This window comes from Castor canadensis, chromosome 7 (assembly GCF_047511655.1).
Source record: "Castor canadensis chromosome 7, mCasCan1.hap1v2, whole genome shotgun sequence".
Lineage (NCBI taxonomy): Eukaryota > Metazoa > Chordata > Mammalia > Rodentia > Castoridae > Castor > Castor canadensis.
In genome coordinates this window covers 8,263,533-8,287,593 of record NC_133392.1, presented here as the reverse complement: position 1 = coordinate 8,287,593, position 24,061 = coordinate 8,263,533, and the positions used below count along the sequence as shown (strand labels likewise).

The 24,061-nt window shown below is 48.9% G+C and overlaps 1 protein-coding gene across 3 annotated transcripts in view; it reads right to left on the bottom strand.

Annotated features, from left to right (window-relative positions):
• The window catches only part of Chst15 (carbohydrate sulfotransferase 15), a 71,382-nt gene extending 54,058 nt beyond the window's left edge, over positions 1 to 17,324 (bottom strand). The window contains exon 1 of one of the 3 annotated variants that reach the window (XM_020171780.2): positions 17,121 to 17,324. The gene's annotated coding sequence lies outside the window, so the exon portion shown is untranslated. Of the gene's footprint in view, positions 1 to 9,712; positions 12,185 to 16,389; positions 16,891 to 17,120 lie in introns of those variants that run through there. The other 2 variants (XM_020171779.2, XM_074078127.1) reach the window with 2 other exon arrangements.
• Between the last annotated feature and the right edge of the window lie 6,737 nt (positions 17,325 to 24,061).

Below are 24,061 nucleotides of genomic sequence, written 5' to 3'. Positions count from 1 at the left end.
ACCCTGCAAATTAGATGGCCATCTTGGAGATTTGAAGAGTTAAATAATCAGGATTAAAAGGAAGCTCTTCTTATGTCTCAAATGAAGACCAAAACTGCCCAGAAAACAGTGCTCTACCTCGGGTTCTGGCTCATTGCGGCTGCGAGCTTGGAGCCCGGGAGCTTCCACACTGAGAACGAGAATCTTCCACTGGCCAGGAGGAGGTTGACAGGAGCCACGTCCACAACCCTGGCTCCCAAACCTCCATCTCTCACGGTAGCTCCTGTAACGCAGCAACGCCAGACGGTGTTTAAAATACGGGGCCCTTTAATTTAGCACGCTAATGTGACCCCACTTTCATCCCAGAGCCCAGGCCATCTCACAGGCACTCAGGCGAGGCTGCCCTGTCGGGGAAATTTATGAGCAAAGGTTTACACCCACTCGGCCCCTATAAATGGGAAAATCTTTACCTTGTCGAGCAGGGCACTCCATCTGCAACCTGAGGAGAAAATTAAGCCCTTCAGCCAGTGCCCTGCTCCGTCAGTTTTTACAACTCATCCCGAAACCTGGGCAGTTTAAGCACCATTTACAAACAGGCTTTGTTTTAGCCTTTCTTGGTGGAGAATGAAGAATCAATTAGGTAGACGCAGATAAAGCCTTCACAGACTGGTTCTAGTGACATCTCACAATTTACACTGCCTGTGAGGCCAAGAAGAAGAGACACACACGCACACACACGCAGGAATGAGAACACACAAGAGTCCTGTGTTAGGACAAGCATGAGTGTAGAAGTTACAGGCCCAGCCTGCTACAGGAGGATTTTGCAGGAATATTTTGCATCATTTTCTCTTTCTTTGTTTCTTTGTTTCCTTTCTTTCTTCTTTCTTTCTTCTCTCTCTCTCTCTCTCTCTCTCTTTTTCCTCTCTCTCTCTCTCTGTCTCTCTCTCCTCTCTCTCTCTGTCTCTCTCTCTCTCTTTCTTTTTGTGGTACTAGGGCTTGAGCCCTGGGCCTACACCTTGAGCCACTCCACCAGCCTCTTTCCGTGATGGGTTTTTTCAAGATAGAGTCTTGCAAGCTATTTGCCTGGGCTGGCTCTGAACCACGATCCTCCTGATCTCTGCCTCCTGAGTAGCTAGGGTTACAGACATGAGCCACCAATGCCTGGCTGGATTTTGCATCTTGAAGAAATCAGTTTGTAGGTGGTTTAATTAAAATACACCAGAGCATATTCGATTGGACTTGAGACTCCTATCAAACCTAATTAAGCTTCAGAAATCTCCCCAATTTTACGAGCATCTACAGAGGCTCTAGTTCTATAGAAAGAACCATTTTTCACCAAGAAAACCCATTGTGCTGAAATGGAGGGGACATGACAGACCTTCTCAGACAAGCCGCTTGCAGAGCAGGGAGGCAACGGAGGCTCGGAGAGGTCAGGCAAGCGGCCCCAAGGAGAGCAGCCAATGAGGACTGGGACCCAAAGTGTGCAGGGGGCACTGGGCCAAGGAGGGAACCCCACCAGCAGCAAGCAATCTCTGATTCCTAACTGCCTGAGTTCAAGTCCCAACTCTACACCAACTACAGGAACTTGAGCAGGGCAAAGTTCCCTGGTTTGGTTTCTGCTTCTGTGAAATGGGGGTGTTCACTGTATCTACCTCAAAGGTTGCTGAGGGTATTAAATGAAACTAAACTTGATGCATTGATACTGTGATCAGAACTCAAGCTCCCATTCCCTGTCCTGTGTCCTAACCCACCAAATTGCTCTCGGGGGGTCCCTTGTCTCCAAGAATCTCTCAGACCAGAGGAAAAGCCTCTGTGTGCCCAGGGATGATGCCCCGTCAAAGCACCATGCCATGCCCTGGAACGTGTGGAATGCACAAAGCCTGGGTTTTCCAGTATTTGTTGACCAATGGAAACTAATTTTAATTCACTGTCAACTGAAAGGGATCCAAAAACAATCTAAAAGTTAAGCGACAATACTGAAATTTATCAAGTTCTAAAGTGCTTCCCAGGGCTGTGGCTTTCTAGATTTAATACACTTAGCAGGCAACAGAATCCAGCCTGAATCTAGGTGAATGGTGTTGTACCAGCATCAGTTGTCCTGGCTTCGATGACACATAACATGCTATCACACTGGGAAGTTGGGCAAAGGATACACAGGAACTCTGCACTATTTTTGCAACTTCTTGTGAGTCTAAAATTGTTTCAAAATAAAAGGTTAAAATAAAATTATGAGGCAGCCTCTAGAAGTGCCCAAAGATGAAAAGGACTCTCGACAGTGTTTCAATATGTCAACACAGCTTCTAGAAGCAGTCAGTGTGGTACATGGACTTGGCTGAACATCTGGAATGACTCTAAACCAAACCATTGAGGAAAAACTGTTTTTCTTCATCTCTGCGTTCACTAAACACGGGGAAATTTATATTTGTCCATAGCTTAAAAGTCAATCCTAAACAAAAGAAACTGGAGCTGTGTGCTACCACAACTACTGATAAGCAGTTATTAGGAAAACTTTGTAGTGTCACCCTTAAAGATGTCCAGGGAAGACTGGAGAGAGACTTAGTATGGGGAAATGAGGTAGAAATAATCACTTGAGGACCTGTTGGTATGGAGTCCACACCAGAAGGCTGGCATTCATGTGTCCCTAACATGAACCAACTCCATGTTGTCATGGGCAGCCCAGGTGTGAACAAAGTCCAGAGCTTCCTGATGGAGAACCCAGGAGGCCAAAATACTGTCCCCTGGAGACCACGATCCTTGGGTCATGGCGGGACCTAGAGTAGGGAGACAGCCTGGGGTCAGCTGCCAGGAGGCAGGGAGATGACTGCAGCAAATGAATAACTAAGGTGCTTACCAAGGAAGGAAGAGAAACATCTGGAAGCCACAATGGGAAGGAGCCAGAACTCCCACTTGAGAAGGCCCAGGCGGGATCAAGTCCAGAGCAGGGCGGGAGAGTGATGCTCAAGGAAGGGGCCAGGCCAGTATAAAAGCTGTCTGTACCTAGTCCCCTGTGTAAGGGTCCCTTCTCCCAGACCGACTGACTGAAATTGTCACCGAACTCATGTTTTAACAGCCTATGATCACCTTTGGGACTTTGCAGCCTATTTCAGTCTTGTTTTGAAGCATGTGGTTTCAGCTGCTCACCCCAAGACTTCCCCACCCCCAAGCATGTACATACATAAAAATAGCTTCTTCTCACAAACCAACCCTTCTGACAGGACAAGGGGGCTGGACCGGGGGTTCTTTGTTTCTTACTCTTCTCTGTCTTCTGAAACTCTGCTGCAGCTGCTGGTCAGTCAGACTCAAACAGGTGCTCTTCACCCAGAGGGGGTCAGTGAGATGGTGAAACTACAAATGACAATTTGGAGGATGTAGAGAAAAAGAGAAGCACTCCACATGACCTGAAAACTAAGTGTCTCTCTCTCCAAGCATAGGTGATCACTGTCCCAACTACTGGTTCCCCTCCCTGGGGTCTTGGCACTGGTGATTCCTATGTCCAAGCTGCAAGTAGTGGCATCTTCTAATCATTGAAGTTACAGTTGAGGTGTCACTTTCTTGGTAAGGTTGTCCCCAATCCCCCAGCCAGTCTCTCCCGCTTTCATATGGCACTTAAGACTCTCTGTTCCCCAATATCTGTGGCCTGTCCACTGTCTGCCTCTTTCCATAAGAACAGATGCTGTGAATGCTGGGACCTGCCTATCTTGTTCTCTAGGGGAAGCATGGGCATGGCAAGTTCCCAGCAAAGACACTTTATACTGAGGGGGACATGCAGAGCTTGAGTCAGAAGAATTGGAGATGTTGGGAGAGTCAGGCTCCCAAATGTTCTGCAAGAAGACAGCTGAAGGACCATGGCAAGTCACTTACTCCTGCAGGTCTCAGCTGCAAAGAGAGTGAGCAGGGCAGGGGACAGAACAGACAATCAGACAGACCCTAGCTATCCCCGCATTCCGTAAGTCAAAGTTCTCAATTACCCATATCACGCCTGCCCACTCTTGCCTGCCTTCCTTTCACCCATCTGTCTGTCCATCCATCCAGTCATCTCTCCAATCCTCTTTCCCATGGATTAGGCCCTGGAGGCACAATCTTGAATAAGACATGCTTCCTGTTCCAAAGGGATAGAGGACCTTCTAGTGGCAGAGACAGGAAGGAGGCAATTCTGTACTGCTACTTAACTGTCAAAGGAGATGCCTGTGCCTCTGGCCTGACTGTTGTGGGGACACAGGGTAGGTCCTTTCTTAGGTAAGGAAACTGGACCAGAGACCCAAAGACCACCACAGAGTAAGTCTCAACACAGACCAAGGACAAATGTGACTAGATGCTGGGATAGCTGTGCTGTCCCTTTCCTCATCTTTGTCAGGGAAAAATGATTACAATCACTGCTAAGGCCCAACGCTGCTTCTTAGCTAAAGAGCTAATACATATTCAGGAGTGTAATACATGTGTGCACACATACAGATGCCCAGCACCCACCTCCAAAGATCTGATTCAACAGAACCAATGTGAGACCAGAGGGTATACATGGCTTTCAAAATGTTCCGTGGGGTTTCCATTGAGGCACCCCTGATTGAGAGCTGAGTTTCCTTCCAAATTTGCTTCTCATGACAGTTGCATAAGGGTATTAGGATGTCAGCGACAATAACGTAATAAAGATCCATGAGGGGCTTTTCTGAAAGATAAACAGCTTTTTAACTCCTCCTCTTCTTCCTCCCTGTCATCTCCATCTTCCTCCTCCTGTTGTTTTCATGTTCCTCCTCCATCTTTTTCCTGGTGACCTTTGACATCATTAAATTCTCCAATCACCAGTATCCTGGTATTTCTCCTTCAACTTCCTGGCCTTAGTCATGCACAGCTGCTTCACAGTCTCTGGTGACATTCCACATCCCACCCTGCTCTTCCCCAATAAAGCTCCAACAGAGATGCTAGGCTTTGTGGATGAAGAACAGGATGAATCCAGACAGTGATCTTTGGGGGTAGAGGAGGCCTCCCTGAGTACCTCCATAAGCCTCCATTTCTCAATCATGGTGGACTTTATCCACCTTTACCATCTCATCTAATCCAAACTTCTCTTCCAGACATTGTCTTCTTCACCTCTCAGAGTTCCTAGAAAACTCTGTAAAACCTCTGGGTTTAGTAGGGACCTTTTGGTTTCTTCGAGGTTTGCCTGCACGTCGCCTGCATGTCTTGCCCTTTGGTTTCCCGGGGTCAGCCTCAGTCATCCTGTCTTTGACAGTCAGGGCAGTGAAGGACATGCAAGTCGGTGCTCTCCAGTCACATACTAGCTGCCTCCCCAAGAACCACTCTGGGAGGGTCTGACAGAAGAACTTTCCTAACAGAGAGAACTTTCCAGCCACAAAACATGTCTATCCATCTCACGGAGGCTCAGCTGGGATTTGGACACAAAGTGCTTGAAAGGCTGGTCTGAGGACACAGTCAAGCCTCCAGGACTGTACCCCCAGCCTATGCAAACCCCGGCCCAGGAGGTCTCCAGCCCAACCCCCACGGAATTCTTTGAATGCTATAACCAGTACAATTCTTTAAAACCCAACTTCATAATCCCTCCGGGATTCCCAATCACAGCTCCTTGTTTATGGGCTTGGCCAGATCAGATAAAATTTCATTCTCTGAATTGGTTCCTAATTTAATTACTCCCCAGAGTTGCTGCAGGGGAAAAGAACTAGAAAGATGCTGGCGCCACAGTTGCAGCTCTTGTTGGCAGCGGGAGAGGATGGGACATTGTCAGACCTGTGTCAGGTCAAAGAGGGTTAGTACAGTGAGCTGGGGTGGGCAGGCACCATCTGTCCACCGACCTTGACCTGTTTCCCCAGGCTACTCTAGAAGACAGCCTGGAGGAGCATCAGAGGTAACTGAATTGGGATTCAAAACCCTGGATTCAATCCTGACTCTGTGCATGGCCTATGTGGGCCTCAGTTTCCCCATCTATAAAGGCATCTGAACCATGTTCACCTGAGGTTCTTTTCACTCTAAAATTCAGACCATTCAGCATTCACTCAGCAACACAACACTGGGGATCAGGACACCATTTAAGAATCAAGAGTTCTTTAGGACCAGGAAAAAATATATATATAAATGAGTCTTATTATTAGAAGGAAATAAAAACATCTCAAAAGCTATAATCCTAGAAATGGAAACATATGTCTACATGTAGCATCTGTACACAAACATTCATGGCAGCACTATGTATAAGAGCCAAAATGTGAAGACAACACGAATGTCTAGCAATGGATAAACAGACAAATAAAATTCTGGTCTAGTCATACCCTAGACTATTATTTGGCCATAGGAAGGAACAGAATATACATGTTATACCACACATAAACCTTGTCTCCATGCAGAGGGGAAGAAGCCATCACTAAAGACAGCATTCCACATGACTCTCCCTATGAAAGTCCAGCACAGAGGAACTGGAGCTGACAAGACACCGAAAGTAGATTTGTGGCTACCTGGGCTGGGGAGTGATGGCGGAGGGGTGGGGAGCCAGGACATAATAGCTGAAGGGTTCAGGGTTTCTTTTTCAGGTGATGAAGGACTTTGAGCACTCTAAAATTGGTTGTGTTGGTATTATGAACATATCTGAATATACTGAAAAGCACTGAATTGCATACTTTAAATGTATGGCATGTGAATTATCCTTCACCAAGCTGTTCTCAAAAAAATGTTAGCTTCTTGGTGTGGCAGCACACACCTATAAAAAAATCCCAGCCATGACAGAGTTTTCTGTGGAAGGATGGTGGTTCACACGAAGTCAGCCCAGGCAAAAAAGCTACTGAGACGCTCAAAAACAAGCTAAGCATGGTAGCAAACACCTGTCGCAGCTACACGGGAGGTAGGAGGATCACAAGCTGAGACTGGCCCCAGGCAAAAACTTCAGACCCTGTCTGAAAAATAAACTAAACCAGAATGGGCTGCAGGTATGGCTCAAGTGGTTGAACACTTGCCCAACAAGCAAAAGGCCCTGAGTTCAAACCTCAGTACCACCAAAAAAAAATTTTTTTTAAATAGATTGAGTGGGTTAAAAAAAAAGTTCTGTTTTGTAACTTTCAAAATCATTCACATGAGAGCTTTGTTCTCTTTGAGAGAGAGAGAGAGAGAGAGAGAGAGAGAGATGATAGCCAGTTCTGCAACTCCCTAAGCCATCTGAAGGCTGTCCAGGCCAAGGCTTTCTTCTGTAAAACTACACCTGCTGATGCGAGTGGGCAGGCCTGCAGTTTTCTATTGATCTGTTTCAGAGGAAATGGCTGAAAGCAAATTTATTTTCAACCACTCAAATGGCACTGCTTTTTAATACATCATTTTTATTCTTAGCCAAATTGGGTTCAATGCAAAGGATCCACGAACTTTCAACTGCTGACCAGGGAGTAAATATTTCTGTTTTTTTTTTTTTTTTTAGCTTTTCTCACGAGGAGATTCCGCTCCTGCTTTGTACATCCTCCCTTATCTAACTCCCACCGAAACTGATATCAAGTGGGTGTAAATAGCTTCTCAGAGTTAGGACGACACAAAATGTCAGGCTGATACGGTTTTCATTAATCTGCAGAGCCCTTCACCCTGTCGTTTAGTCTTACTGATAACTTTCTTAGGTGAGTTCCGTACAGCCTAGCAGTAGCTGTTTCCTCTGACTTTCAGTATGACACACTTTGATCATCGGCTCAATGTGGCAGTGGACAGACCCTTTCCAGAACATATGAATCAAAAAATGTGACAATGAGGAGGTCAGGGCTTCGTGGATAAGGCTAAAGAAGGACACAGAAAAGGACACATAAAGATGTGCTTTTCCAGAACACACAAGAAGAAAGCCCTTCCCAAGGCCCCTGATCCTGGGCCTACAATGTGTCTATTAGGTGAGGAATGTCCACAGGTTGGTCAAAGGAATGAATGGGAAGTTGCATGCTTGATGGTGAATGGCACAGAATGGGACTCGAACTCAGGGCTCCACATTCTCCTTGCTTGGGACTACCTCCCCCTTCACTTCCTCTTCCATGTGGGGCTCAACATCCCAGGACTCTGGTGAAGAAAGGCTCCCAAGTGGAAGAACGCTCCTGTCGTCAGGACCTATGCCTTTTGTAAGACAGAGATACAGAGGGAAAGATGGGATCCCGCCACTTCTGGGAGCCCCAGTCCTAAGCCCCTAAACCCAGCTCTTTAGTGATGGAGGAGGGGCTGCCCTTGCCCATGGGACGGGCCATAGGCTGCTTAGGAACATGGCTAACGGAGGCCCTTGGTTCCAGCCTCACAGGGAGGCAGAACTAGGGGCCAGAGCCCTTTGCCAGGACCCTCTGACCCGCTTCTCATTTGTCCTTCATTCTGAGAAGAGAAGGACGGAGGCTGCCAGGTGGAGAGCCAGCCTGGATATGGGGACTAGTTAGGGACCGGGCTGGTGCCCCATTAGGCCAGCTGACCTCTATCTCCTCAGCCTCAGGTCAATGGGTGTATTGGGTTGGTTTTGTTTGTTTTGTTATTTTTTGAGATGGGGACCTCACTACATTGTTCTCAAATTCCCCGTCCACACAGACTCACCTGTCCTGAGGGCTGCTCCAACACAAAATTCACTATCTGAGCAACATTAGCCACATAACAAGACTACTTTTATTCACTTACAGCTGCTCACCTCTCCTTCTGACTGTGTGGCCACCCGAGGACTCTTTCCCCTATCCTTTCTCTAGCTCTGTGACCTTCAACCGTCCTGCCCCTTCTTCCAGTCTCCTGCTTTGTGGGACTCCTGTGTGTAGATAATTAAATACAGTTTTCCTCCTGTTCATCTGTCTTGTGTCAATTTAATTTGTAACCCAGCCAAGAAACCTGGAAGAGTGGAGAGAAGACAATTTCCATCCAGGGCAGCCTCAGAAACAATGCCGCCCCCATCCCCCATGCAGGGCAGGAGGCCTGGCCCTGCCCCTGGCCTCTCACCCAGAGAACAAGACAGGCCAGAAAATCAAGCAAGCACATGACAGAGCTAGACTGTTGTTTGTGGGACAAATGAAAAACTGCGAAGCTAAACTGCCTTCAAGCATCTGATGGAGGAGGACATCACACAGGCCCTCGCAGTTCAACACTATCCCAGTAAAAGTCCTGCTCCCTCTATCAGGCCACAAAAGAGGCCACAACTCCCCTCTCCTCAAGGTATTCCTGCAGCAACAGCAGCTCCGACATCCAGACACAGAGGTCACCAGTGGTATCCCTGCTTGGATGTCCCATAAATGACATAGAGAAGCCAGGTCTGAGGATCCCACGGGCCTCAGACTCCACCACTGCCCCCAGCCCCTCTGCAACTCATCAGACCAAAGGGTCAGAAGTTCATGCTGAGAAACAGCACCACTGCCCAGATTCCCCAGGCCACCGGCTTTCCTGGAACCCGGGAGTTCTGTTCTGTGCACAAAGCAATCACGGTCTGGTGTGTGTACATTTGGAAGACTCTTTACATAAACAAGTTCACAGATCGGAGTAAAATAATCCTCTGTAGACCAATAGTCTGATTTTGGATTTAGAAATTATGGCCGCTAAAAATACACATCAGGACATACTTTATATTTTTAATGCAAATATTTACATTCCAAACAAAGGCGCCCCAGGAACATAAAGACAAGCTATTTATCCCAGCTATTCAGAATGCTGACAACCCCCCCCCCCCCCCGCCTGAGGAGATGGCTCCTACACCAACCAAACTTCCATCGCATTTTCCCCAAGACTCTCAAGACACAAAAAAATCTGTGGTTACTACCTTTTAATAGCCCCAAAAGTCGACAGCAGGAAGTCCAAGCATTATACTAGGCTCTGAACTTTGCAGATTCAATGGCAAGCGACAACTCTCCTGTGCCATGCTAACAAATCCAGGATTCCTTTCTGTCTTCTGGGTACAAAACAGGGAAATGCTCCAGGAGAAACCAGCTTTGGAAGGATCCTTTTTTTTTGGAGGGGAGGATCATTTTTAATCAGTGTATGAATTCAACTAAGAGTAAGTGCGGCTATGTGTCACAAACCCCAGACACCCTCCTCACTGTCAAGTGGCCCACTAGGCCGGGCCAGCAGACTGCACCCAGGAAACAGGAACACAGTACCATGCATAAGGGCTCACGGTTGAGAAATATGACACTGTAGAATTGCAGAAGCTCAGAGGAAGAAGGTTACACTTGGGTGGGGGAAGGGAGGCACACATGGGAGGTGGCAGGAGTGACTAGTAAAAGCTTTCTGAAGGCAGCCATGCTGGGGGACACCGTGAAAGAACAGGATAGGCAGATGTGGGAGTTCTCCTTTTCAAGGACCAGGGGACCCGAATGCAGCTGAGTCCAGGTTGGCTGGTCAGAGAACTTGTTGCAAAGATAGATCTCCACTTGGAAGAGTGTCGACCAGTGTTGGACACTGTGGTGCATGCCTGTAGTCTCAGTAATTGGAAGACTGAGGCAGGAGTATCACTTGAGCCCAGCAGTTTAAGACTGCCTAGGAAACAGCAAGACCCCAGGAAGAAGAGGAGGAGGGAGAGGGGGTCAAGAAGGGAAAGAAAGAAGAGGAAGGAAGAGGAAGAAGAAGGAAGAAGAGAAAGGAAGGAGGAGGAAAAAGAAGAAGGAAGGGGAGAGAGTGGTAGTGATGATAGTAGTTCTAGTAGCAGTAGAAAGATGAGGGGCCAGGAGAAGGGGCAGAAAAGGTTCCTGAACCAGCAGGCAGACCAACTCAATTCAGCAGTGCTCCAGGTGAGTTGTGCTCAGCTTAGAATGTAGCCTTGAGGTCTATGATCAGTCTCCAGTCTTCTAAGAAATAACAAAGAGATAGTCTTCTTGACTTTAAAGCCAGATAACGTCCTACAGCAGACAACATGGAGTTGACACACTGTGGCCACCCTTACCCACTGCATACCCAGGAGATGCCACACATCACCCACACACCCACCCACACACCATGGGCCAGGCACCAGCTCAGCACTTTGTTCCCTGCCAGAGGGAGGGAACTCCACCTGGGACCTCTCCAGATGCCTACACCTGATGGTGAACATATGTGGTTTCCACACCCGTCAGTGTCTACATAGCTCCAGGAATGTGGAAGGAGGACCTGACCCTGCACAGCCTACTCAGGTACATTAATGGGTCATCACTTCCCCTGCTGGTTGCCCCAGAGGGACAGGGGGCTGCCTGAGAGGAGCCACAGTTTCCCAGTTCTGCACACACAGGGGCAGGGGAGCCCACCAAGCCACCCAGTTCTCAGTTCACTTGCCCACTGTGCTCTGCCAGCTGCATTCTCCAACCTCAGCTTCAGGTGGGTACAAATGTCACTTTTGATCATTATCATCTGTCCTCCTCATCATCTATCTCACTACAGGTTCACAACTCAACCAGAAGAGTAGTTGCACCCAAGGAGCTCCCTGAACCCTAATACTATTTTTATTACTCAAATACTATTTCTAATACACAAACCACCTAACAGGGTAGAGACTATTAAACCCATTTTATAGATGAGGAAACTGAGGCACAAGAATGGAATGAAGAGCCTGAATCTGTGTGCAGCCCAGACTCTGCACATGACCTAAGCGGTGCTCCTAGTGCCTTCAGAATTCAAGTCCTGTGCTAGAAGAATGTCTGCGACATGGCCCCAAACATTTGCTGACCAGAAATGTGAATGTTGGCTGCTCTTCCTCCCATCAGCTGAGTGAGCTCACAGGTGTGAGAAAGGGCAGACCTGCTGGTACCCATCAATAAAGGCTGAGACTGTCTTACTCCTTCTCCAATCTCTCAGAACCCTGTGACAAAGATGCCCCAGGCTAGTCCCTCGGGGCAGCTGTCTTCAAGGACACAGAAGAGCAGGACAGAACCCCATTTACTCCTCGAAGCCACTACCTTTTGAGCACAGGGAGCAAAAACGACACAGCAGGAACATATTCCATTTCCAGAGAAAATGTTAAACCATCAGGCCAGCACACTGTAGGAAAAACCTAATTGTGTCTGGCCCGTATCTAATTATTTGCCCATGTTGGGATATTTTGCAGGCACCTGAGTGGCTAGGCTGCTTGTTTCAATATTTCTACCACAAACACAAATCTGGAAGGTGTCCAAGTTTCTGTTCTAATGACACCCTCTGCTTTTGAGGATCTGCCAGCCTCACTTCCCTCAGAAACCTAAAAGGCCTGAACCAGGATGACTTCAAGAAATGTAAAATAGGTGTCAGGGAGCACTTGCTCCAGTCAGGAGGCACCCCCCCACACACACTCCTGCTCAGGAACCTTTTAAGCTTAGAGTGAGGCTCAAGATGTGACATTCAAAGACAGCTACACCAGCACAGAGCTCTCCTCTCTGCCTAATTGCATCAAACAGGAGCCAAGCCCAACCAACCTACAGGCTGCCCTCAAGGTCCGCTGAAGGAGACTCGGAGGGCAGCTGTTGACCCCATCCCCTCCCTGCACAGATGAGGAGACAGGTAAAGCCAGCAGCCTAGGGAAACCAAGCTGGAGTCCAAGGCAACCAGGGGTTCCTGGCCTCATGCTTTTTAAGGTACAAAGTGCAGAGGTCATGTCCCCATTGCCAAGAAATATATGCACATCAAGATTTTTTTGTGCAGTTTCAGACAATTCAGGGAAATCCCTCCATCTGTGGTTATGAGCTCGAGAACTAAAGAATGCCAATGTTTACTGAGTGCTTACTGTATACCAGGCACTGTTCCAAGTACCTGGCAGGGACTCTTTTACAGGACACCGAGTCTCTCCAAGCCCCCACTGCACTTTGCTGAGGCCCCTGCAAATTGCCTGATAGCAGCATTATGTAATTCTGACTTGCACAAATTCTGCCTCGCCCACTAATCTGAGAGCTGTGCAGCTCTGCCCCCGTGCACCTGGCCCTGGGCTGCACCTAAAGGGAACACATAAATGCTGCAGTTAGATGCTCCAGATGACACAGATGGGCTCCCATTTCCTCCACATCCCTACAAATTCTCTAAAGATTCAAAACCACTTCCCACTTGAACCCCTCCTCCCAATTTAACTACTTGGTGATTCAGTCTGCTTTCTCCTTCTTATTCTGCCTCCCACCCCCCTCAATTTCCCTCCTTCTTCCACTGTCAGTCCTTGATCCTTCCTCCTGAACATCTGGGTGGCCAAAAATTATGCAGCGTGTGAATTCCAGCAGCCCCCCAGCCCTCTGCAGGAGGCAAGGGGACACACCTGTGGGACCTGCCTAGCACACGGCAGGCTGTGATCCTGTAGCGCCACAGCTGACAGCTATTACAATCAACTGCCTTCCTCCTTGACGCTTACATTTTTGAAAAATTCTGTTTGGGTCTGATTAACACAAAACCTTTGCTTTTCTTTCTGGATATTTAGACTGGACATACTTAATAGGTTATCGCCACCTTTATGGCTCACCTCATGCTGTAAACACAGGTCTACACATAGGGCATTTATTTTAAAGGAGAGGCAGTCTCAGTAAACAAACCAGACCCTAAAACTTGAGAACAATAAAGAAATACATTGTGCAAGTCAAAACAGTCTCCCATACTTAGCCAACTAAATGCAAACAACATCTCTTTATTCCCAGCCAGGGAACAAAGTTACCCTTTGAAGTAACTTAATATCGTACCTGAGCTCCCAATTTATAGACCAGAAGAGAAGGCAGCTTGCACTATACTCACGAGTGACTAAAGAATCACTTCTAAATCACACCTCGCCAAAGACAAGCATGCTTGCTCAGAGGTGTGACACTCCCAAGCCAGCAGCGACTTTTAAAAATAGTTTTGATTTAGAATTTAAAACAACTCTTCTCTTATGCAAATGGGCTTCAAAGGGCATCTCTGCAATCCTGGGTTTGTTGAGGCCCTAGGGAGGTGGACCTGGTGTGGACAAGAAAAGCAAAAGCATCAACTCCAGGAAGTGTTCACTCATCTAGGAGTTTGTAAGAGGTCCCAGCCAGCACAGTGGTCTTGAAGGAGCCAGCCCAAGAGCAGGAGCTCGGAGACCAGGGCTGACTTTCCACTGACCAGCTGTGGGCCTTAGGTATACTATTCTACTGCCCTAAAGCCTCCACATCTGGAAAAAGAGGTTACTCTCCCTTCCCCACAACCTGCTCCTTTCTTGCTCCCTTGCTTTGCCTTACTGTCCTTCCTAGGTCTGACTGCACTTCAGGGATCATTTGCCTATGTGACACTGGCGTTTTTATCTGCCCCCTCCTATGAGACCAGGGACCCTGGTATCCTCCCAGAGGCTCACCTGTGGGACCCAGTTGGTGAATAAAGTTATATAGGAAGTTTTATGCAGAATCTCGCTGCTCACACATGGGGCTCATGTATGGCTACCGAACCGAAACGTGACGCACAGACACATGGAAAAGCCTCAGCAGGCCCCATCCTTGGGTATGACAGGAAGTCATCAATTCTTAGTACCTGTTGTGTATCACATCTCTCCACCAGTGTGACAGCCTCCATGCTGTATAAACACAGGGCCACATGTCAAGTGTCAGACTACCCCTCTAACTCTACTTCTTGAATTCAAGCCCACACTTCAATATCCAGGCTTGAAATTTGTCTTGAAATTAACAAGATCTGTCAACTCTGCTTTTCCCTGTCTGGCTGGAACTGAGTGGAGGCTGACCCCTGTGGGTGGGTGTGTGCTCACCTTTTCAAGACAACCCCCATCTCCCTCCTCACCTGCACCTTCCCTTCCAGCACTATCTACAGCTGCTCCTTCTATAGGTTCCTGGGGTTCAGCTATTGAACTCAGGGTTATTCTTCTCAAGTCTCCAAATAAGCAGAGTACACTTGTCACCTGCCCCAACCTTTCCTACAAGCCTGACTTCTTCCTGTTAAAGAGACTAATCTCTTTTTCAGACAGGTGCCTCTTCTGACACCTCACCCTTGTTGGTTGCTGGCCAGGGCCAGCAGCGACAGCCGGGAGGTGGCAAGAAAAAAATTTTCCTCCCAATCTTTCATTGGTTGAGGAGAGAAAAAACTTGTTTGAAAAAAAAAAAACTAATTAAAAAGCATTTTTATTCCTATGCTATTTTGAACAAAACTATATGATCTGTGTGTCTTCACTATCAATTCTGGTCAAACGCACGATTTGTAAAATTAGTAAGAGTCACATTGGGGAAAGAAGAGTCTTGATTTTGAAAAGTTGCAAGTGGTACGGGTGGCAGGAAAACTCTGGATGGAAAATGGTAAGAGAGGGTCCAAGAGAAACTTTGGGCAAATCTCTAGGCCTGTTTCCTCCTGGGCAAACTCAGAGAGAGCAGATGCTCTGAGACAGCCTTTTTAGCTGGCTGGCTACCTTAATCCACAGAACCATCCCACCAGGCAGGAATCGCAACTGATAAAAGAGGCCAGGGTGTGTGTGTGTGGGGGGGTGTTCTTCGAGACCCTGTGTCAACCTCACTGAATGGCCACGTGTTTTCCAGAGACTTACCAGAGCCATAACTTCATTCTTGAAAACTGTACCATTAACTTAGCCAATGTGGACGTGGCGAAGAAGCCAAGCTGTCCCAAGGAATTCGCGCTCTCCAGGAGACCCGGGAAGAGGGGCTCCCCATTTGGACGCCAGCAGTGGGCAACCGAACCCCTTGGGCGACTACACCCGCCGCCTCCAGCCGCGCCGGCTGCCCGGGGACGCAGGACAGATAGGCAATGTGGGCACCAGGACAGCGATGGGGCAGTGGAGCAGCGGTGCCCAGGACCTAGGCGGCTCGGAATCCTAAACAAGCACACGCGCGCGCACGCCGGCCAATCGGTTCGCCCCGAGCAGTCTGAAGGCGCCTGCACCGCTCTCCATTCATTCCCCGAAAGGCCAGGCTCCCTTCGCCCCGGCGCCTCCATCCGCGATCCCACGCGGCCTTCGCACCACGACCCACCACCACCCACCCATAGCCACCACGTCCTCTCTATCCGCACACACAGCCCAGCGGACTCGCACTCCATCACGATCGCCAGGGCCGCTGCTTTTCCCAAAGCCTTGTCGCCCGCGGGGACCGCTGCCTTCCCGGCTCCCCAAAGCCTTCCCGGCCGCTGCCCCACCGCGCGGATCAGACCTGCCTCCCTCGGCTCGCCGCGCCGGGGCTGGCGGGGACGTCGCGGAGAAACGCTGGCAACTCCCAAGTCACCCCCCTTCCTAGTCGCGGCGCGGCGCTGGGAGGAGACAGAAGGAAAGACGGGGACCAGGGGACAGCGGGCAGGGAGGAAAACGCGGGGAGCAAAAGTTCAGGCCGCTCGGAGCTCAGCTGCGCTCTCCAACCTGGCTCACTCCCGCGGTTCCCTCTCCCGAACCCGGGTCCCACGGGCATCGGCTCCTGAGGCCATCACCACCCCTCTGTCCGCCCCACCACCACCCCACTCCGCGCCCGCCTTTCCGCCCGGAGCGACTGCGGGGCTAGAACTGGGGTGCTGGAGGCAGCTCCGCGCCAGTGCCCAAGCAGAGAGTGGCGGATGCCCACCTACCTTTCCCGGGCCGCGCCTGGAAACTTCCCCGAAGTGTGCGGGGAGAGGGTGTGTGGAGAGCACGGCTAGGGGACCTCGCGTCCCCCACGCTACACCAGGAGCATTCACACTGTGAAAGCACTGTTCTGTCTGTCCGTCTGTCTTCCGCCTGCAGCTCTCAGAGCTGGGCGGCGCAGGGTCGCCCGGATTCGGACTCCTGGGGTGTCTCTACGGGACAGCTGGCTGGTGCGTATCCCACGTTGTGCGTCCCCTGCCGGCCTCCAGCTGTCCACAGCGCCACCACGCCACCGCCCGGTCCCCAGTCTACGAGCTCCGGCCACATTCTCCCGGGCTAGGGAGGGGGCGTGTGAGCCCGGCGCCGCCACCCGACAGCCCTTCCCGCAGGGTCCCCAAGCGCGCGTGGCGCTCGGAGCAGCGGCGAGGGGACGCCTCCCACTGAAGATCGCGAAAGGCTAGAAGAGGCCGGGCGGAGGAGCGCGGGGCCCAAACGTGCCTGGCTCCGCGCGCTCGCAAGTTCATTGTCTGCCTGGGCCGCCGCCGCCGCCTCCGCGCCGCGGGGAGTGAGGCTGCGCGCAGCCTCCACAGCCCGGACTCCGAATGCCCAGCCGGAGCCGCCATCCGCTCTGCCCGACCGGAACCCGCAGAAGGGCGCCGGAAAGCCGAGCCCGAAGCCAGACCCCAACCCGCCGTTTCTTGTCGCCCCTACCCGGCACCTGGCACCCAACTTGTACCTGAAAAGCCCGAGAGCAGCCCGGAAGCTTCTGCAGCCCGGATTCCGCGGGAGCGCGCCCAGCCCTGCGCCTAGAGCCCCGCATCCAGGGCGCGTCAACCTGATTCCCCGAGCGCAGGGAGGAAAAGTTTGGGAGTGACGTGCAGATGGCGAATGAAACATCCGAACAGAACCCTCCCCCCGCCCCATGTCGCGCTGACACACATCAGCTCGAGTCTGGAATGTGAGATCAAGGCGTGTGCGCCGAGCGGTGGGTTTGGTCTCCGCCCCCTCCCCTACCAAGTAAACACGGTTTGTGTGATGCGGGGATTCCAAATAAGCAAACCCAAACCCAAAAGTCTGGCAGTGACCCCTGCCAGAGACATTTTTAAGGAACTTGGCGGTCTGGAGACAGCCCATACATTGACATTCAGGGCCATGGCGCTGGTGGGTTCGGCGCCCTCTGTAGTATTTTTGCATCCTGCGAAGGCTGGCCTGGCTTTTTGGCCCTGCGTGTTGGCTTCTTCTTGGGGGAGGTAGGGCTCTGCGGGAGCGGAGTGTCTGCCAGCTGCAATAGCCCTGAGTGGACTGCTCCAGGGAGCCACCTGAGCAGCTCCAGATGAAGGAAGCAGCCCCAGTGACGAGTCCCCCTACTCTAGGCTGAAGATGCCATGAGTTAATGAAATGACACCTGAAATCCTGAAGATTCTCTTAGAAGAGTGCTTGGAACACCAAGACCAGCCTCTCAGGTGCTGAGGTCCCAGGGACAGGAAAGAATCTGCAGCCTGTCCATGCTCCCACATCCATCACCATGGTTCGCAAAGCAACCCCAAAAATGCTTCCTAAACTTTAGGGTGCTGCACATGTATGAAGGGTGATTCCTGACAGTGCCTTTCCCCCTTCTCTTTATTGCTGGAGGCTTCATCTCTACCCCCTCCCCAAAAAGGTATTACCATCCTGAGGCAATCAACTTCTGCTCAGCATCACTGGCAACTAATTCAGAGGTCACGATCAGAGGGGGACCCAAGATGACAGGGGAGTTCTTTAAAACCCATCTTGTTTTCCTGCAAATGTCTCTTACATAAAATCTATGAAGAAAAATTAATGCAGCATCAAGACCAGCCCTCAAATTGCAAACTAGATTGCCTTTTCCATGTAGACTCCATTTGGTGATTTTTGTTCTTTATTATTTCTTTGAAAACAAAAACCTTTTTCTGAAAAAAATACAACGAGCTGTTTTTTGCAGGGTTCACAATTCCCAATAGATGATGATGCCATTTTTCAAGGTCTTACACAGGTTGTGGCTTATTTCGTAGCTCCCAAGAAAAGCCTGCCTTTCAGTGAGGTTTATATATGCAAGTAATTGCATTGGGACACAGTGCAAGGTGCTGTTAAAGCAGGTAGTTGTGCAGGCGTCTGCAAGGATGGCCCTGGGCCAGGCAGCTGTCAGACCCTGAGTGTTCAGTCGGTTTAAGCAAACACAGGGAAGGTTCTATGGAAACAGCAAGGAGGAAATCCCCTCCTGTAAGGGTGTGTGGAAGAATATTGCAGGGCCACACATACGAGTCTTTCCTCTCCTCCTTCCAAACCAGCACATGCTCCGTTATTGGGATGGCACTGGTCCCACCCCAATGACTTTCAAATTCAGGTGTCAGAAATCACAGCTGATGTGGAACAAATTGTTTATAAGTAAAACTCATGGTGTTGCTTTGATTCGAGTTCCGCCAGGGACTTTTCAAGGGTATTTACACATGTGCCTGAGATTAACTGGAAAGAGATTTTTCCCCTTCAACATTAATTTCAAAAAATTGTTCAAGAATTGCACTTGGGCCTATTATTCTAGAGAGCTCTGAACACATCCAAATGCCAGGCATGTGTGGTAGTAGACGGATGTATAACCATGAGATAGCCGGGGCATTGGGAACTCATTGGTGAAAAACAAAATACCGATAATTTAGGAAAGCAAACATACCCTCCCCAGGTATGCACTCTTAGGCATCCACTGTTGTCGGGTTACATGGCCTGGGTTCCAGTTCTACTTCTGCCACCTACTTAACTGATTAACCATGGGCAAGTCACTTCTTTCTGAGCCTCTAGTGGTAGGGTGAATTATTGATCCCAGCTCTTCATTCTTCCATGGCAGTTACATTAATATGTTTTGTGTTACTATAATAGACTACCTGAGGGTGGGGAACTCTATAAAGAAAAGAGGCTTATTTAGCACACAGTTCTGCAAGTTCAAAAGCCAATATCTGATGAATGTCTTCTTGCCGACAGAGTCTCAAGATGGCTCAGAGCATCACATGGCAAAACCTACAATGTGTGTGTGTGTGTGTGCCCATCTGTCCATCCATCCATCTGTCTCTCTTTTGGTCTCCTTCTTATAAAGGTACAAGTATCTAGTCATGGAGCCTCCACCCTGATGATGTTATCTAATTTTAATCATCTCCCAGAGCCCCCACTTCTATACACTACAGTCAAATTAAATTTCCACTCTCTTAATGCATCACAATAGGTATTAAATTTCAGCACAGGAACACTTGGGGTTACACACAAGCCCTATCCAAACTGTGGTGCTGATAATATACATCTGTGCCTTGTACTTCATTGACTTTGGACTTGCTTTTGACCATGAGATATCAGGGAACATAACTAGGTGAGAGGTCTGGGATGTGCTTTCAAGGCTGGTCTTGCTCTCTTGTGTTCTGGTAGCCCACCATGAGAAAAATATATTCCAAATACCAGCTACCCCTTCTAGCCAGGATCTAGAATGAATTCCCAGAGACCAGACCTGAATTCAAAACTTGCAGCCTGCAGTCAAATCATCCCACTGCAGCTGTCCTCAGCACCACTTAGTTGGCCTACAGACACATAAGCAAGATTGGAGACACTGCTTCTTGTTGTAGATCATTTTGTTACACAGCATTACTGTGGCAATAGCTGACTGATACATCACCTCAATGGGCAGATATGGAGATTAATAACAAATATTTGAAAAATGCTAAGTATAATTCTTGGGCCATAATAAGAGTTCATTTTGAACTCTTTAATTAGTATTGTTTAATTCATTATTAAATTAAATCATTTAATTACTATTATTAGTAATCATTACTGAAAAATAGTTTTGCATATAATAGTGACATAATAATTAATGAGCTAATTGAATCAGTGAAAAAGTATAACTTGAATAAAGATTTTATAAGAGATGGATGTGAGGTCATCTGTCTGCAATAGCTGTCACCCCTTGGTTGCCAGGGTTAATTCTGGCTGGCAGGACAGTGTCCCCTTCCTTTCCTACCACTTTGTTTGTCCTTTCTGAAGCTGTGCTCTCTGTCACAGAAGATGACCTTCCCTCATAGAGGACCATTCTTCCGTCAAGGATATGCAAATAATGGTGCTCCCTTGAGATCCTCCAATCAAGCTCTCAAGATTTTATAAGAGATGGTGTAAGGACATCAGAAAACCAGACAGTGGGGGACCTGCCACAATCATGCATTTGCTCATTCATTCATTCATCGGACATTCTCTGGACTCCTCCTAGTTACCACACGCTGGGCTGAACGTTAGAGTCACCAAAATGACTAAGACTCAAAGCCCCACCAGGTGACAAGCACTCTGTGAAACATCTTCCCAGACAACATCATTAGATCTTCACAGCAGCCTTCGGAGGTCCTTATTACTTATACCTATTCTTCAGGCCAGTACACTGAGGCTCAGAAACTCAACACTTAGAAAAAGACAAAAGGCCACTCCTGTATCATTAGTGTGCACTGGTGCCAGTGAGTTCAAGTCAATGGTAGGCAAACCCATCAGGAACACACAGTGGGGCAGAGGAAAGGCTTACCTCAGCAGCTCCTGTCACCCACCATGCCTCACGTGTGCTGGGGCTCAGTAAACATGAGACCTGCAAGGTCCAGGTTCTATTTCTGCCACTGAAAAGGGCTACACCTGAGTGTGCAGGGACCCCTGAGGCCATCAAATAGGCTCTCAAATTCATTTTGGCAGCCCTGGCTTCAGATTCTTGCCACCTCTGCCACCAGCAACGACCTAACTCCTACCCTGTGACTTTGACAAATTTAGCTTGCTCGGTAACCTGAAGTGCATTTCAATTTCATAAATTTAGAAATACTCTGGTTAGGCGGATCCCTCCCTCAGTAATGCATCCATTAAGTGCACTTTAAGCCAATTTTGGTATGCTAATCCATCACAAATCGACGTGAAATTTGGGTTCTTGTGAAAATTTCCTACTCCCGATCCAAAACCTCTACAGGATTTAGGATAATAAGTACCAGTTCCTTAAAGTGGCAGATGACTACATGGAACTTTCAGGGAAGAAAGGACAATGTCCATACTTGTAGACTTACATGAGAGCTGTCTACTCTAACGGGGTGCCCTGGAAGGGTGGCTTGCTTTCTCCAAAAATGCTACCACAGCTTTATGGCTTCAGATCTCTTTCTGAGGAATGAAGTCACATATGTGCCTGCAATTCCAGCTCCTAGCTCAGAGCCTGGCACCGCAGGCATGCCTAGTAGGCGTTTGGCAATTGTCCCAGTTGGGATGGCCTGGCTTGATTTGGGACTTGTTCATCAGACTTAGCTTCCTATGATTGTCTCTGGTTCCCAAGATCAAGTGTTCTCCCTACCAATGAAGATTGAGGATGTTTAATGCACAGGCTGAACCTCTAAAGGAAAATCAGATGAGGTCCCATAGCAATTTTAGTGACAATACGCCTTAAGAATGGTGTACCTGCTCATCCCACTGTCTCAGAGGCCAAGAAGGAACTCAGTAATTGGCAATATAAAGAACCCACCAGTGATGAAAACAACATAATGTCATTGTCATCACCGCCAAGGACTCTGTTGCTACCAATTGTTGAAGGGTAGTGCCTATTAACTAGATAGTTTTTGCTGTATAATAGACACTTTGCCAATAAGCTGAAGTTTACAACCTGGAGCGTTTCACTTACTTGCTTCTGTCGTAAGATCTACAACCCACCCAACAACAAAAATGAGCTGTTGACTTGGTAAATTTAGAGCAGCATCGCCTGCCCTAGATGTGAAATACCTATGCCTTCTAAATAAATTTCATTCTCCGTGGAGGGTTTAATGCAGTCAAATGTTACAAAGTGGTGCTTAGGAGGATAACAGGAATAACGCCCACAGGCAGATGCTCACAGCACTGGCTGTGATATGTACTCCTCCTTCCCAGCTCTGCTGCTGGGCCAACCCCCATCACCCCTAGCTATGTGACAGACCCACAAGCACCTGCCCGGGTGCCTGCAGGAGTGCCACCCTTAGCTCTTGGCACCCATTTATTCCAGCCATGTTAGCCACCATCCTGGTCCCAAGTCTGGCAGATTCCTGGGTCCCAATCCCAGAGATGCCATCTCAGACTATCTAGGGCAGTGCTGGGAATCTGCATTTCACAACCTCAGTGCCCACTGAAGTTTGAGAACTGCTGGTTTGGACCATATCCTGTCTCTCTCTCTCTCTCTCTCTCTCTCTCTCTCTCTCTCTCTCTCTCTCTCTCTCTCTCTCGGTTGTTTTGCATTAACCTTCTCCAGCTACTCCTCTGCCTCCTCCGTTGACCCCCATGACTGGTTCTTCCAAGTACATACAGAATCTTCCCCAAACACAATCTAGTTCTGTCAGCCCCCTGGTTAAAACCTTTGGTACCCATCTGCAGCAACTCTGCTGCACCTACAAGGTGAGTCCCCACAACTGTGGTTCTGCCTCTTCTCTGGGCCCATCTGCCTACCCCGCCTCTCCCATCAGCACCATCCATGCTGCTTCCCAAGGTGCCTCAGGGACAGCAGACATGGTGGTTCTGAAAGGAGGAGTCTGTGCCACCAAATACTGGTGTCCATTTCCAGGGACCATCTTGGATGAGAGTTAGGGACAGAAAGTTGGCCAATTAGAAGTTGCTTTGATAATTAACATGCAGCATGGGTGTAGCTGTGGCTGCCGGTAGGGTGCTGATGGGGGTAGGGAAGGGGTACCTAGAAAGGCCCACCATCAGAGCCTTTCTAGATGCACTTGGGTGCTCTGGAAATGGCTGCAAGGCCCCAGGCTTGGGTTTGAAACTCATGTGCTGTGACCCTTCTGTGTGTATCTCACATCTCTCCTTACAGCATGAAAGGTGGCACTGGACAGTCCCTTGGGACTGTCCTCGCTCCAATGTGTCACCTGAGTCTGTTACCCATCAGAAGAAATGGATGAACCAGATTTGTTCAGCATCTCTGTCAGTCTTCTACTGCTAAGTAACCAAGTACTCCAAACTTGTGGCTTCAAGCAGTACCCATTCATTACAGTGTAGCCCGTTGATCAGAACTCTGGAAGGTTCCCTGCTCCAGGGCTCACAAGAATAAAGTTGAAGCCACACCTGTAATCCCAGCACTCAGGAGGCAGAGGCAAGATGATTCTCAGTAATGAGGCTGACGTGTGGACCAGTCTGGGCTCTAAACTGCAGGTTCTGGGGAAGAACCCAAGTTCATTTCTTAAGTTATAAGGCCTCATTTCCTTGTTGGGGTCAGTCTGTGCTCTTAGGAGCCAAACCCGTTTCTTCTCACTCCCGCATCTTCAAAGCAGAACACATGGCCAGACTCTCCATCTTCAAATCCCTCTGCCTGCCAGAAGGACTTCTGTAATTATATTACCCCACTGAGGACAATCCAGGCATGAGAATTACTAATCTTAGTGATGTATTTTCTCCCTGTTACCCGACACATTCACCCAGGAGAGCCCATGGTGTAGCTCTCCACCAGTCTGACTCAGAAGGCAGGAGAAGACTAATGAGGTACTAGACGGAAGACAGGCAAAGATTAAGGGGAAAGGGGAGGGAAATTCTTTCTTTCTAAGTCATTTGTTCTCTTCAGGCCCTCAACTAATTGGATGAGGCCCACCCACAATTAAAATTAAAATTTCACCTCTTTCAGAAATACCTTCCCAAGATGCACCCAGAATA